We start from the raw sequence: 12593 nt of genomic DNA, 5'->3' as shown, positions 1-12593 counted from the left end.
CCGGAAGGGGAGCCTTTCCAGTGTCATCTGTGGAATGCAAGAGCTGTCGCCTGTGCTGTCCCTGCGAACCGCCGCCCGTCACTGGTGACACTGTCCTGAGAGGCGCTGCAGGCGGCCTCCACCTCGCGGCGCTGCCGCCACACACTCACAGTGCCACCTGACCGCACGCGCTCCTCTGACGACCAAGGCCCGCCTGGCTCCAAGCACGACACGGCTGCTAAACTGGTTAAGGGCACGGTCCTCTAAGCTGCAGCTCACCTGGCCACCCAGGTCACCGCTCACGTGGCCACCGTCCCGACCTCCTCGCCGGCCACCCTGCTTTCTCTCTCACCCACCTCTGACTTCTCTCCTTACCGCAGCCAGAGCCATCCATTCGAACACAAGTCCCGAAGTGTCACTCTCCCACCCAAGAGCACCCAGTGGCTTGCCATCACACCTACAGTCACCAGGGTTGGTGCCACTCCTGCCGAGTCCCCACAGGGTCCGCCCAGCCACCCTTCCAAGCACCTCTCCCACCACGCTTCTCTGGGCGGTTCTTCTCTGGACACGCCCACCTCCTTGCTGCCTCGCCTCAGGGCCTTTGCACTGGCTGTTCCCTCAGCCGGAGCTCTCTGCCCCCTCGATGTTCACGTGGCTCCCCCTCAGTCCCTGGTCACGTGTGGGCCCCCAGAGGGGCCTCCGTGACCGCCCTAACCAGGGTTCTGAATCCACCACTGCCCACCCTGCGCCTCCCGCTATATTTCATGCGACAACACAACCTATCAAATACAGTTATCTTCTCTTTCCTCGACTTCAATGTCACTTCCACCGACGCACGAACCTTGGCCATTTGGTTCCACGGTAAACCCCAGTGCCTAGATGGGTAGGTCTCAAGCGGGGGTAATTTTGCCCACCAGGGAACACTTGTCAATGTCTGGAGTTCAGCCGTCACAAGTGGGGGACGGGGCAGTGGGTGCAACCCACATCGAGCGGGTGGAGGCCGGGGACGCCGCTGAACATCCTACCGCGCACAGCACAGCCCCCCACAGAGAATCATCCAGCCCGAGACCCCACAGCGCCCAGGGCGAGAAACCCTGGCCTAGACACACGGCAGGGACCCAAAAGATACTGGCTGAACGAAGAAGTAAATGAGGGAGTGAATGAATGAATGAATATCGAGGCTCACGTCTCATGGAAACGCCTTTGCAGTTCTCAGGACATCGGTGGTCTTTTCTCAGGGTACTAACATTTCACTTAATTTTTCATCCAACGAATATTTAATGAGCACTTACTCTGCCACGTGCTATGTGCTGGGTTGACAGTGGTGAACAAAGCACACACAGTTCCTTCCCTCACACAGCCTATAGTGCAAAAGAGAACATTCTGTACAAGGCGTCTGGGGACCTGGGTGGTTCCCCAACTCTGTCGCTACTGGTCACGTGACCTTGGGCAAGTCACCTGACTCCTCAGGGCATCTCTTGGTCATATGTAAAATATAAGGGTGGCTTTGATTTTTGAAGCTAGCCAGCTTCCAACATCTAAATTCTATGCATTTAATTAATCCCAGAGGTCTTTTCCTGTTTGGCATTTTTACATTGGCGTAATACCATAAGCATTGATTACAAAAGCTTGAGGAATCCACACACCCATCAAGAGGGGACTGGTTAAGTAAACTTCCACACCGTCCACACTCTGGAACATGCTGTGAGCAAGCTGATGTATGTACAACAGCTTCCAAACAGCAGGAGTCTATCAAGTATATTACTCTCCCAAGTACTTTCACAAGAAAATGGAATGAATGAATGAATCAGTGCTACATGACACAACACGGATGAATCTCACAATCATGCCCAGTGCAGAAGCCAGACATAAGAGTGTACAGATCATAGGACTCCAGGTATATGAAGTTCAAGAACAGGCGAAAGTAAACTGTGCTGACACAAATCAGCATGGTGGTACCCTCCAGCCAGAGGATTTGACTAAAGGAGGGCAAGATGAGGCCCTCTGGGAGTACCAAGAATGTTCTCTTCAGTTGGTCAAAACCAACTGAATTAAGATCCATGCACTTCATTCCATGTAAATTACATCCTAGTGAAGAAAAAAGAAAAAGGAAAGTGCTATATACATTCTATAGATGGATGTATTTGCATAGACATTTTCTGTAACAGTATATAAGACAGTTATCAGTGGTTGCCGTTGGAAGTGGGATGGGGGACCGGGAATGGGAAAGAGACTTTGTTTTCTTTCCATAACCTTTATCCTGCGTGAAATCCTCCCAAAACGCATCTATTACTATTTCGATGAAAAACAAGTCATTCAAAAAATACTTATCACTCTCTAGAAAGGAAACCAGCCTTGCCCTTAGAAAGGACAACTTATCTCTGGCCAGCCCCTGACAATACAGTCAAGCAAGGGTTTGATAATAAGGCCTTTCCCGCAGCCCACACGCCAGAATTTGCAGAGGGCTCATACACCCACCCTCCTCACCATTAACTAATCCCCCTGGGTCTGGTTTGGGAGGGTGCAGGGCTGGAGGGCTGCTGGGTAAGCTGGGAACCTCCGGGCCAGCAGGTCTCCCCTGGGGCCTCAGGTTCGTGCGGTCAAGGGCACCTGGAGCTCAGGTTAAAAATGCTGCCCGTGGGCTTCACCCTCAGATCTCAATCAGAACCCCTCACATGTCCAAGAGTCTACATTTCTTTTCTACCTTCTTTCTAACTTTCTATTGTGCACATTTTCAAATACACAGCACATGATGGAGAAGAGTCCAATGAATAACACCAATCAGATTCAACCAGTGTTCCTATTTGACTGTATTTGCCTCTTCTCGCTCTCTCTCCATTCAACTGAACCATTTAAAAGTGAATTATTGTGCTTCTCAAAGTGTGGTCTGGGGACACCCTGAGGTCCCCAAGGCCCTTTAAGGGGGTCCATGCTGTCAAAAACATCCTTATGATAATTGTAAACTTTTATTTGCCTTTTTCCATTCTCATTCTCTCATGAGTGTACAGTGGAATTTTCCAGAGGCTACATGACATGTGATACTGCAACAGACTGAATGCAGAAGCAGGGATGAGAATTCATCTGTCTTCTATTCAGCCATACATTAAAACGATCTCCAACAATGTTAAAAAAAAAAAACCCAAAAAACTTTAAAAGTACCTTATTGCTCTCCTGACACTTTACCCCTAACTACTTCAGCATGCATCACTGAAAAATAAGACTCCTGTACATATACACGTGTTAGTTACCTACTGCTGTGTAACAAATTACCCTGAAACATGGCAGCAGGAAACAAGCATGTCTCATCTCACTGCTTCTGTGTCAGGAATGACGAGTGGCTGAGCTGGGTGCCCACCACACCACAAGATTATGGCACCTAATCAAACTTACCATCGTTTCCTCGCATGATCGAGAAGGCAGGCACATAAAAATAACCCAGGTGTCCCCAAAGCCTATTACCAAAGTTTGTTCAGGCCAGGATCCAATCAAGGGCACAAGTTATATTTGGTTATTGTCATGGACTGAATGTATCCCCCCCAGAATTCATATATTGAAATCCTAATCCCCAATGTGATGGTATTAGGAGGTGGGGCCTTTGGGAGGTGATTAAGTTATGAAGATGGAGCCCTCACCATGCGACTAGTGCCCTTATAAGAAGAGGCCAGAGAGCTAGCTTGCTCTCTTCCCACCACGTGAGGACACAAGGAGAAGGCAGCCGTTTGCAATCCAGAAGAGAGCCCTCACCAGAACCCAACCACGCCGGCACCCTGATCTCAGACTTCCAGCCTCCAGAGCTGTGAGAAATAAACGTCTCTTGCTGGTAAGCCAGCCAGCCTGCGGTGCTGTCACAGCGGCAGAGCTGCCTAGGACAGTGATCCCATCTCTGAAGTCTCATTTGATGGAGAAGCCTCCTCCATTTTCTTTTTTTTCTTTTTTAACTTATTTATTTATTTATTTTTGGCTGCATTAGGTCTTCCTTGCTGCGCGGGGCCTTTCTCTAGTTGCGGCGAGCGGGGGCTACTCTTCGTTGCGGTGCGCAGGCTTCTCACTGCAGTGGCTTCTCTTGTTGCAGAGCACGGGCTCTAGGCGTGCGGGCTTCAGTAGTTGTGGCACGTGGGCCCTAGAGCGCAGGCTCAGTAGCTGTGGCACACGGGCTTAGTGGCTCCGTGGCACGTGGGATCTTCCCGGACCAGGGCTCGAACCCGTGTCCCCTACATTGGCAGGCGGATTCTTAACCACTGTGCCACCAGGGAAGCCCTCCTCTTTTTTCATTTTCTTTCACATCACTGACTGGGTGCAGAGGCAGCGTCCAGTGACCCACCTAGGGTGCCAAGCCATTCTGGGGACAAGCTACCTGGCTGGCTGTGGGTGCCACCTGTAAAGAAAATGGCTGGAAGTGGACAAAGGAGGCTGCCTGTGCCCTGGCCTCTGCACACTGGCTCTTCCTCACTAAAGACCAACCCTCCCCAAGGAGAGCAATTTTTATGGGGCCAGGAAGAGGCAGAGAGAGCGAGCTGAGGGCAAGGGTATTGGGGGAGGGGCACACCACAGTCCCAGGCCCGTGGGGGGACAAGGATAATTTTTCTGATCATTATAAGCTCCCTCCCCCAAACCCACTACACATGGCCCACGCCTTGCAATGCCACTGCCATCACCGCTTCCTGTCTCCCGGGAGTTTCCAGCTTGCTGACCCTCTTACGTCCATCTGATCCCCCCAAAAACCAAAGAAGCAGGACCAGCAAGTACAGTAGCCCCATTTACATTTTCGGCAACGGCTCCAAGAGGTGAAGTGATGCAGCAAAGCCGCTCTCTGAAGTGTCAGAGCCAGACCTTTAGCGGCCAGTCCTGCACTGGAGCGTAAAGCGCATGACCGTGGCGGCCACAACGGGCACCAGCACCCCCGTTATCTCACTCCCTCCTTTCGACGCCTCCACACAGGTCCTTCTACTCCCACTTCTGCAGATAAGGATGGGGAGTCTGGGCTACCTCAGTTCCAAACACGCTGATCTAGTGCTTGTGTCTTTCCCTCTTTCCCTGACACTCTGGCAAGCTAGCTTTCCAGCTACGACTGGCACACAAAACAGGCCTCCCCTCTTTGACTGAAGCTACTTCTGGAACCCCAGAGCATAAAAAAGTCTTCGCATTGACAACATCAGGAAAGGGAATCGGATCTCTGACCAAGGGCTCAGCATGAAACAAATCATAGGAAAATGAATTCTAGAATACCAGAGCCAGAAGAACATTTCAAGATCATCCAAATCAGTGTTCTCAACCAGGGGCAATGGAGCGCCACGAGGGAACAAGTGGCAGGGTCTGGAGACATTTTTCATTGTCACAACTTGGGGGGAGGGGGCTACTGGCATCTAGTGGGCGGAGGTCAGGGACGCAGCTAAACAAACGTCCTCCAGAGCACAGGACGGCGCCCACAACAGATTCATCCAGCCCCAAACGTCAATAGTGCCAAGGCTGAGAAACCCTGGTATAAATTCCTTGGTGACTCTGGGGGCAAGAAAACTGAGTCCCAAAGACACAAAGTGACTTGTCCCAGGTTCCACAGTCCCAAAGCCACAAGTGGAGTCACGTCTCTACTACATCTGTCTATCATCTGCTCTGTCTGTCTAGGGGTGGGCTGGGGGAGAAGGCAAGGTAGGGACCTGAGGATCTGCACTCTAATAGCCAACCTGAACCAAATGAAGAAAACTGCAGTAAATTCATTACTGAATTACTGCAGCAACGCATCAGGGTGTCCAAACGCTGAAAGAAATGCCTTATTGAATTATCAACGAAAATAGCATTGTTTTACAGGTCCTCCCACAGTTGCTGCATGGGTCAAATGATTCATGGTGTGAGTTCCAATACAATTCAGTGATACCACGGCTTCCACAGGGGTCACGTTTTACACGAAAGAACGCCACATTCTCCTCCTAAGGTACCCACACATGTCCTGGCCTCGGGTCGTATGTGAACCAGAGAAAGGAATGTAAACACAGGCCTGAACTCTCAAAAGCGTCCATTAAAATCCCACCCCGTCCTGCTAAAATTGAAGTCAGCTGACGCCCCTCCATCTGCCACTGCGTCATCAAGCCCCTTCTTTCAGCAAGCAAATTATTTAGCAATGGAATCAAAAAGAACACTGGAAATTCATGGCTTTTGGGGTTCATTTCCAGCTCCACCCCCTTCTAAAGACCTTTTTGTTCTGAACAGATGTAGCTGCTTTGCACTCTCCTACACGCACATTGGAAGCTTTATTTTCTTTTACTGGCTACTGTTATTTTTTCATCTATTTAAAACACCTGGAGAAAACAAACACATTTCTGACATACCCCTTTAAATGCTGGAACCTTGCAAAATAATGCCAAACAATTTAGACCGCACATCTAGCTCTTCAAATGCTAACCAAGAAGTTTCCATTCCATTTCAAGCAAAGCAGCAGCTTGCCTTTGAAAGAAATCAGGCTGACTACTGAGGACAAACCCCCGTAAGGAGAATCAGTCAACGCGTCATTATTTAAGAAGCACAATGACCGTCGGTAAACAGTTACCTTTGACAAGCCCCTCTCTCTCCTTACAATGCGTGTACTGTGATCATTCCTGATGTTTTTCCCCTCCTGTGAAAGAGGCCCGGGTCTTTCAGTCTGGCCCCTGCCCACTTTCCCAGGGTGCGCCTGCCAAGACCCAAGTCACGCGTGAGCCTGCAGCAGCCGCCCTCCGCGCCCCCCTGCTGCCTGCTGCCTGCAGCAGCCGCAGCAGCCAGAAACCCCACTTTCGCTTCCTGGGGCGCCGACGGGCTGCAGGGGCGCCTGCTGAAGAGTCCCTTACCTGCAGTGCCGCATGGCGCAGGCCGGTCGCCCACCTGCACCGCATCCTAGAGCATCGTTTCTTCGGCGCAACGGCTGCGAACGCGCTGACGTCACCGGGAGGCGGGCCCACGCCGCCACGTGACGCCCTCGGGGCGAGGAGGGGAGGGGCGGGGGGGAAGACCCTGGAAGTCCCTGGAGGTGAGGAGCGAGTGCCCGGGAAGCCTCGCTCTGGCCTCCTTTCAGGGCGGTGTGTTTGGTGTGGGCGGCTGGCCTAGCCTTCCACGAACTGTGGGAAACAAACAGCACACAGAAGGGGAGACCCAAATGACTCCAGGCTCCACGCGGGTAATAGGATTTCAATAAGGGGATTAGTAATGAAAGGAAATAATTTAGCTTTTTATTTTTAAAAAGTCTTTATCAAATGCGATGGAGAACTAAATAAATAAATCTATTTTGTGCAAATCAAAATGACAGTTAAAATACAGAGTGCATATACATATTTTGCATAGAGGGTCCATGTTTCAAACCGTATATCAAATACATTAATTTGAAGCATATTCATTGTGGAATGTAATACTAATTGCACTGATGAATAATGCTTTTAATTACTCTCAGTACCTGCATTCCAATATCAACGTGTTTTTGCCGAAGAAAACAACAGTGACACCACATAGTTATACTTCTTACTTGAACATTTGACTGTTTAAAGTGAAGCGCTATTGCATGAGCATGGTTGTACCTGTGTCTGTTTTCTTAAATCCTCTGGCAAAGAATTTGATCTCTCAGACATGAAAGTTAATTCGCAATAACTCATTATTATACGTTTTCTAATTTTTATCACATTCTGCGGAAGTGAGTCATCTATTACAGAAAATATGTACAATGTCAATATTTCTCATTCACAACTGAAACAGCCTTGCCTAGAGGAACTTAGAAAATTCCAACTGTGATCATTTCGTAAATTTGAAATGGCATATTTCAGGCTTAAACTGTGAAGATATCAACTTTCTTGCCAAACCACATAAACGTTTTTGAAATGTGAAAGAGCAAAAGCAGGAACTGTTTTTATTTGTATTCCAGTTTCATATAGATTAGTTTCCTTTCGTTTGAGTTTAAATTGCAATTTTAACATTCCCTTCGCTGGCGCCCCTGAAAGAGATGTGAAATGGGTTGTTTCACAAGCAGGCCAGGGTTACTTACTTGCTATTTATTCCGGAAGCTTTCATGTCCTTCTATATTTAACCCCGGGCCCTTTTACCACCATCCCCTCCTGATTAACCAAATTTCTGTTCAGAAGGTCAGCCTCTAATTTGGGGCTAAATAATGGCCCTTGTCTCGCCCAGCGATCGATTAGTTTCAACTCGATTTTAAAAATCAACAGAGTGGCCGTACGGTATTCCAGGTCCTTCCTCTTATTTATTTTTCTGAGTGATAAGCAACTTACCTTTTGCTTTCAGATTCCTGAGATATAAAATTTAAATGCTACCGAAATCCCCTGCTCCACTGGGTTGAGGGTCCGCTAGAGACAGAAACTGACAAGCTCATTTTCCTGCCAGAGGCAGAAGTCGATTTCAGCCTTCAGGCGCGCGGGGTGGGCCCCCACTACCCCCCAGCCAAGAGCCAGGCTGCGAGCGTCACGTGCTGCGCCCAGCCACTCAGCCCTGCCCGGCAGGCTGGGTCACCTCGGCTCTGGAGGCCGGCCCTTCCAAGCCTCGTACAGTTGGTTCCTTTGGGTGCACAGAGAACCCAGCGTCCCCGACACGGGACGCGCTGCCCGCTGGGGTTGGGCTGCCGGGACTACGGTGGTGGGAGTTCCAAGAATCGACGGGAGCTGGGACGCGGGGCTGTCTATAAAATGCCCTCCGAGGTCCGAAGTGACTTGCTCTGTGTTCCGGCTTGGCGGAAATGACTCAAGCAGAGGCACCTTCCTCGTCGTGGGGCGATTTTTTTTTGCCAGTAGGTTAGTTTCACCTGCTCTTCTCCAGGTGATTGTTCAAGTGTGAAGAACATTACAGCAAACAGGCAATTCAGGAAAAGCCTAAAACTGGGGCGCACAGTTTTCAGCAGAATGAGATCACTTCCGACATCCTCCACCTCCACCCATGAAATTGTCCTTTTGGCAAGGACTTAAAAAAAAAAAAAAAAGATTACCCCCCCCCATAAGAATGTAAATTGAACAATCTTCCTGGTGGGCTGTTTAGCAATTCCTACCAAAAACCTTGCAAATAATGCGCGGGTGGAAACATACAGTGGGCCCGACAGCTATTGCTATCATTTGCTCCAGGAACTAGCCTCATTAGGAAAAAAGGAAAGGAACGGAAAGAATCGTGAAAGGAAAAATTGCTGCAATATTATTTATGACCTCAAAGCACCAGAAGCAAGTTAAGTGGCCAAAAACAGAGGATAGGTTAAGTTTATAAGACATCGGTACAACACAAGAATTAAAACGGATATGGTAATAGATACTTTTCGACATGGAAAGACATTCACGGTGTCTTAAATGAAAAAAAGCAAGCTCCAAAGCATTATGTGCTGAATGATTCCACGAATGTATGTAGATGTTGAAGGGAAGCAGAAGATGCCACCCCCAAAAGGAAGAAGATGCCACCCCCAAAATATGCCACTTGGCATACTGATTATTTTTAATTAAAGTTGCTTAAGAAACAGCCTGTGCAAAAAAAAGACACTCTGACCTTCCTTGGTCCCCCCAAAAGCATGTGAAGGTACCCTGCCCCCCACCAGGTGGATAAAAGGCATCCTTATTGCGGAGACAGGAAATTCACCACCTGGAAGGCTGTATAAACAAACCTTGTTACTTTCACTAATTTGCTAGCCCAAGCCCAAACCCCTTTGTTTCTCCAATTCTTCACAAACTTACCGGTTTCCTTGTCTAGAAGGTATAAAAGCTGCCTGCTTTGGTGACTTCTTGGAGTCTCATAATTCTATGGGCTCCCCTACCGTAGGAAATTAAATTTGTTTCTCTCCTGTTAATCCATTTTATGTCAATTTAATTATTAGACCAGTCAAAAAACCTAGAAGGGAAGAAGGGAAGAGTTTCCCCCCCTACAGTTTAATATATTTATATCTACGCAAATGCCTTTGAACAGAGAAAACAACTGGGAAGCAAATTCACTAAAGTATCGACCTTAGTATTTCACTCATTAGTGAGATTAAGGGTATTTCTCATTTTCTTCTTTTTAGCTTAGCTGCATTTTCTAATTTTTCTACGATTAACATGCATTGCTTTTGTAACAAGAAACAGATATTGCTTTTTTTTTTTTTAAGCACTGTAGGAGACATAATCATGGATTATGTATATTTTGCTACTTTTTAACGCAGATTTCATTCCTTGAAGATTCTCAAATCATAACCGCAAAGCCCCGAGAGAACAATTCCTAATCATCCTAGGTTATTCTGCTCATAAAAATCTTTAGGAAGGAAGATGGCAGCTCAGACCTGGTGTTACCGTTTCATCGTCTGTAGGTCCAGCCTTAATTTCTCTTCCGTTTAAATTCACTTCTTATTCTGCTATGTGTGACGATTGAAAGATAGCCGTTAAGATCCTTCCTGAAAAGATTCTTCAAACACTTATGTAATAACCTTTGAGCTTTAATTTCTCCATACTGGCACCTTCTGTTTTCTTCACAGATTTCTACTTGTTAATCCCTTTGAATCTTTTACATTTTTTCCCTCTTATCTGCTGCTGGTACATTGGACAATGTCTGGGGACAGTTTTGGCTGCCACAACTCGGGGCGGGGGGCGGGGATGCCCCTGGCATCTGGTGGGTGGAGGTCCGGGATGCTGCTCGCCATCCTACGGTGCCCAGGGCAGCCTTGCAACAGAGAATGTTCCAGCCCAGAATATCACTAGTGCCCAAGCAGAGAGACCCTGCTTATAAAGTATAATTTGAGGCACCCAAATCTTCCATTTCCCAGGCTTTTTTTTTTTTTTTTTCTTTTTTTTTGGCCGAGTCCCGCAGCATGAGGGGCCTTAATCCCCCAACCAGGGATCAAACCCAGGCCCCCTGCAGTGGAAGCTCGGAGTCTTAACCACTGGACCTCCAGGGAAGGCCCTTCCCAGTCTTTTTTTTTTTTTTTTTTTAAAGATTCCAATCAGCCTATTCTGAAGGGATGTCCTTTTTTTAAAAGATTTATTGATTGATTGATTGATTGATTGATTGCTATGTTGGGTCTTCGTTTCTGTGCCAGGGCTTTCTCCAGTTGCGGCGAGCGGGGGCCACTCTTCATCGCGGTGCGCAGGCCTCTCACCATCGTGGCCTCTCTTGTTGTGGAGCACAGGCTCCAGATGCGCAGGCTCAGTAGTTGTGGCTCACGGGCCCAGTTGCTCCGTGGCATGTGGGATCTTCCCGGACCAGGGCTCGAACCCGTGTCCCCTGCATTGGCAGGCAGATTCTCAACCACTGCGCCACCAGGGAAGCCCCCCAGTCATTTTTAAGAGTTCACCATTGTATAACATGCTGGAAGCTCTGCTTCATTATAATCCCTTAAATGTGGTACTGCTGGCACGTGGGAAGTATGATTGCCTGTATGTTCATAGACTATTTCAGAATTGATGCACAGGAAGCCGCAAAGGGTGGTTATCTCTGGGGAGCAGAGCCCAGTGACTGGGACACGGAGAGGGAAGGAAGTTTTCATAGACATGGAAGCACGCTACATGGTAAACAGAACAAAACAAAACAAAAAAACTGTCTCTGGGATACAGTGTTACACCAGAACCAACACTGTCTTCAAATGTTCTCAGACACCATCTTGAAGTATTACATAACAGCCATATGACAGTATTATTGTCTGTGCTATTTGTCAAGCTTCTGCAAGCCTCGATTTTCCCTTCTGGAAAGTGGGGAGCAGCAGAGGTAGTAAAAGGTTCCACCACCTGGGGGCATTTTGAGGCTTAAGTGAGGGCTCTGGAAAGAGTAAGCAGTGCTTTGCAGAGCCTTACTGGAGCCTGAGACGCAAGGAAAAATGTGTACCCCTATATATGCTTATCAAAATACCTAGCATATTTTGAGCCGAGTGGAAAAAGTTATAAAGACTCACAATCAAACACACACACATCCATATATAAAGCCCCACGTGGCCCAGTTCATTTGCACGCCATTGTCAACTCACATAAACCCACCCACGGGGACAAGCAGGGCATGTAACCCCTGGCCAGTTGGACATAATTATTCCCCTTACACAGTAATACAGGGTAAAATTGCACTGCTTCAATATGCTAGCCTCTAGCCACAAGCTGCTATTCAAGTTTAAGTTAATTTAAATTAATAAAATTTAAAATTCAGGGACTTCCCTGATGGTCCAGAGGGTAAGACTCCGCACTCCCAATGCAGGGAGCCCAGGTGAAATCCCTGGTCGGGGAGCTGGGTCCCACATGCACGCCGCAAATTGGTCACCACTGTAACAGTGCTGGGGAAACAATTATTTTCAAAACTGGTCAATAAAGAAAAAAATCAAGCATTTATCTTGCTTTCCCCATACAAACTGTACCACTGGATAACCAAATAGACTAGTAAGTTTCTCTTTATAAAGGCATTTCAAAGTAAATAATAATGTTTTAAAAATTGACAGAATATCATCATTTTGCAACCCTTAGTGAATTAATGGATCTATGTATTGATTATCAATAGTTGCAAACCTTATAAAAAGAAACATTATTATAAGTCACCTGATGAAGGTATGCCTTGCCACCCGTCCCAGCCCCCAAAAAAGAAAGGAAAAAAACGAACTGGAATCTGATCAAGCTTTTAGGTTCAATAACAGCTTTTTTTCAGCATTTATTTTTAGGAAATAAAGT

The 12593-nt window shown here is 47.6% G+C and overlaps 1 protein-coding gene across 1 annotated transcript in view; it reads right to left on the bottom strand.

Annotated features, from left to right (window-relative positions):
- Positions 1-8481, bottom strand: part of LOC309652707 (protein WWC3-like) — an 81037-nt gene extending 72556 nt beyond the window's left edge. Inside the window, 1 exon segment of the mRNA XM_082446743.1 lies at positions 8223-8481. The gene's annotated coding sequence lies outside the window, so the exon portion shown is untranslated.
- Positions 8482-12593: the final 4112 nt, after the last annotated feature.

Source organism: Balaenoptera physalus (assembly GCF_965194825.1).
Source record: "Balaenoptera physalus genome assembly, chromosome: X".
Classification (NCBI taxonomy): domain Eukaryota; kingdom Metazoa; phylum Chordata; class Mammalia; order Artiodactyla; family Balaenopteridae; genus Balaenoptera; species Balaenoptera physalus.
This window is presented reverse-complemented; position numbering and strand designations above follow the sequence as displayed.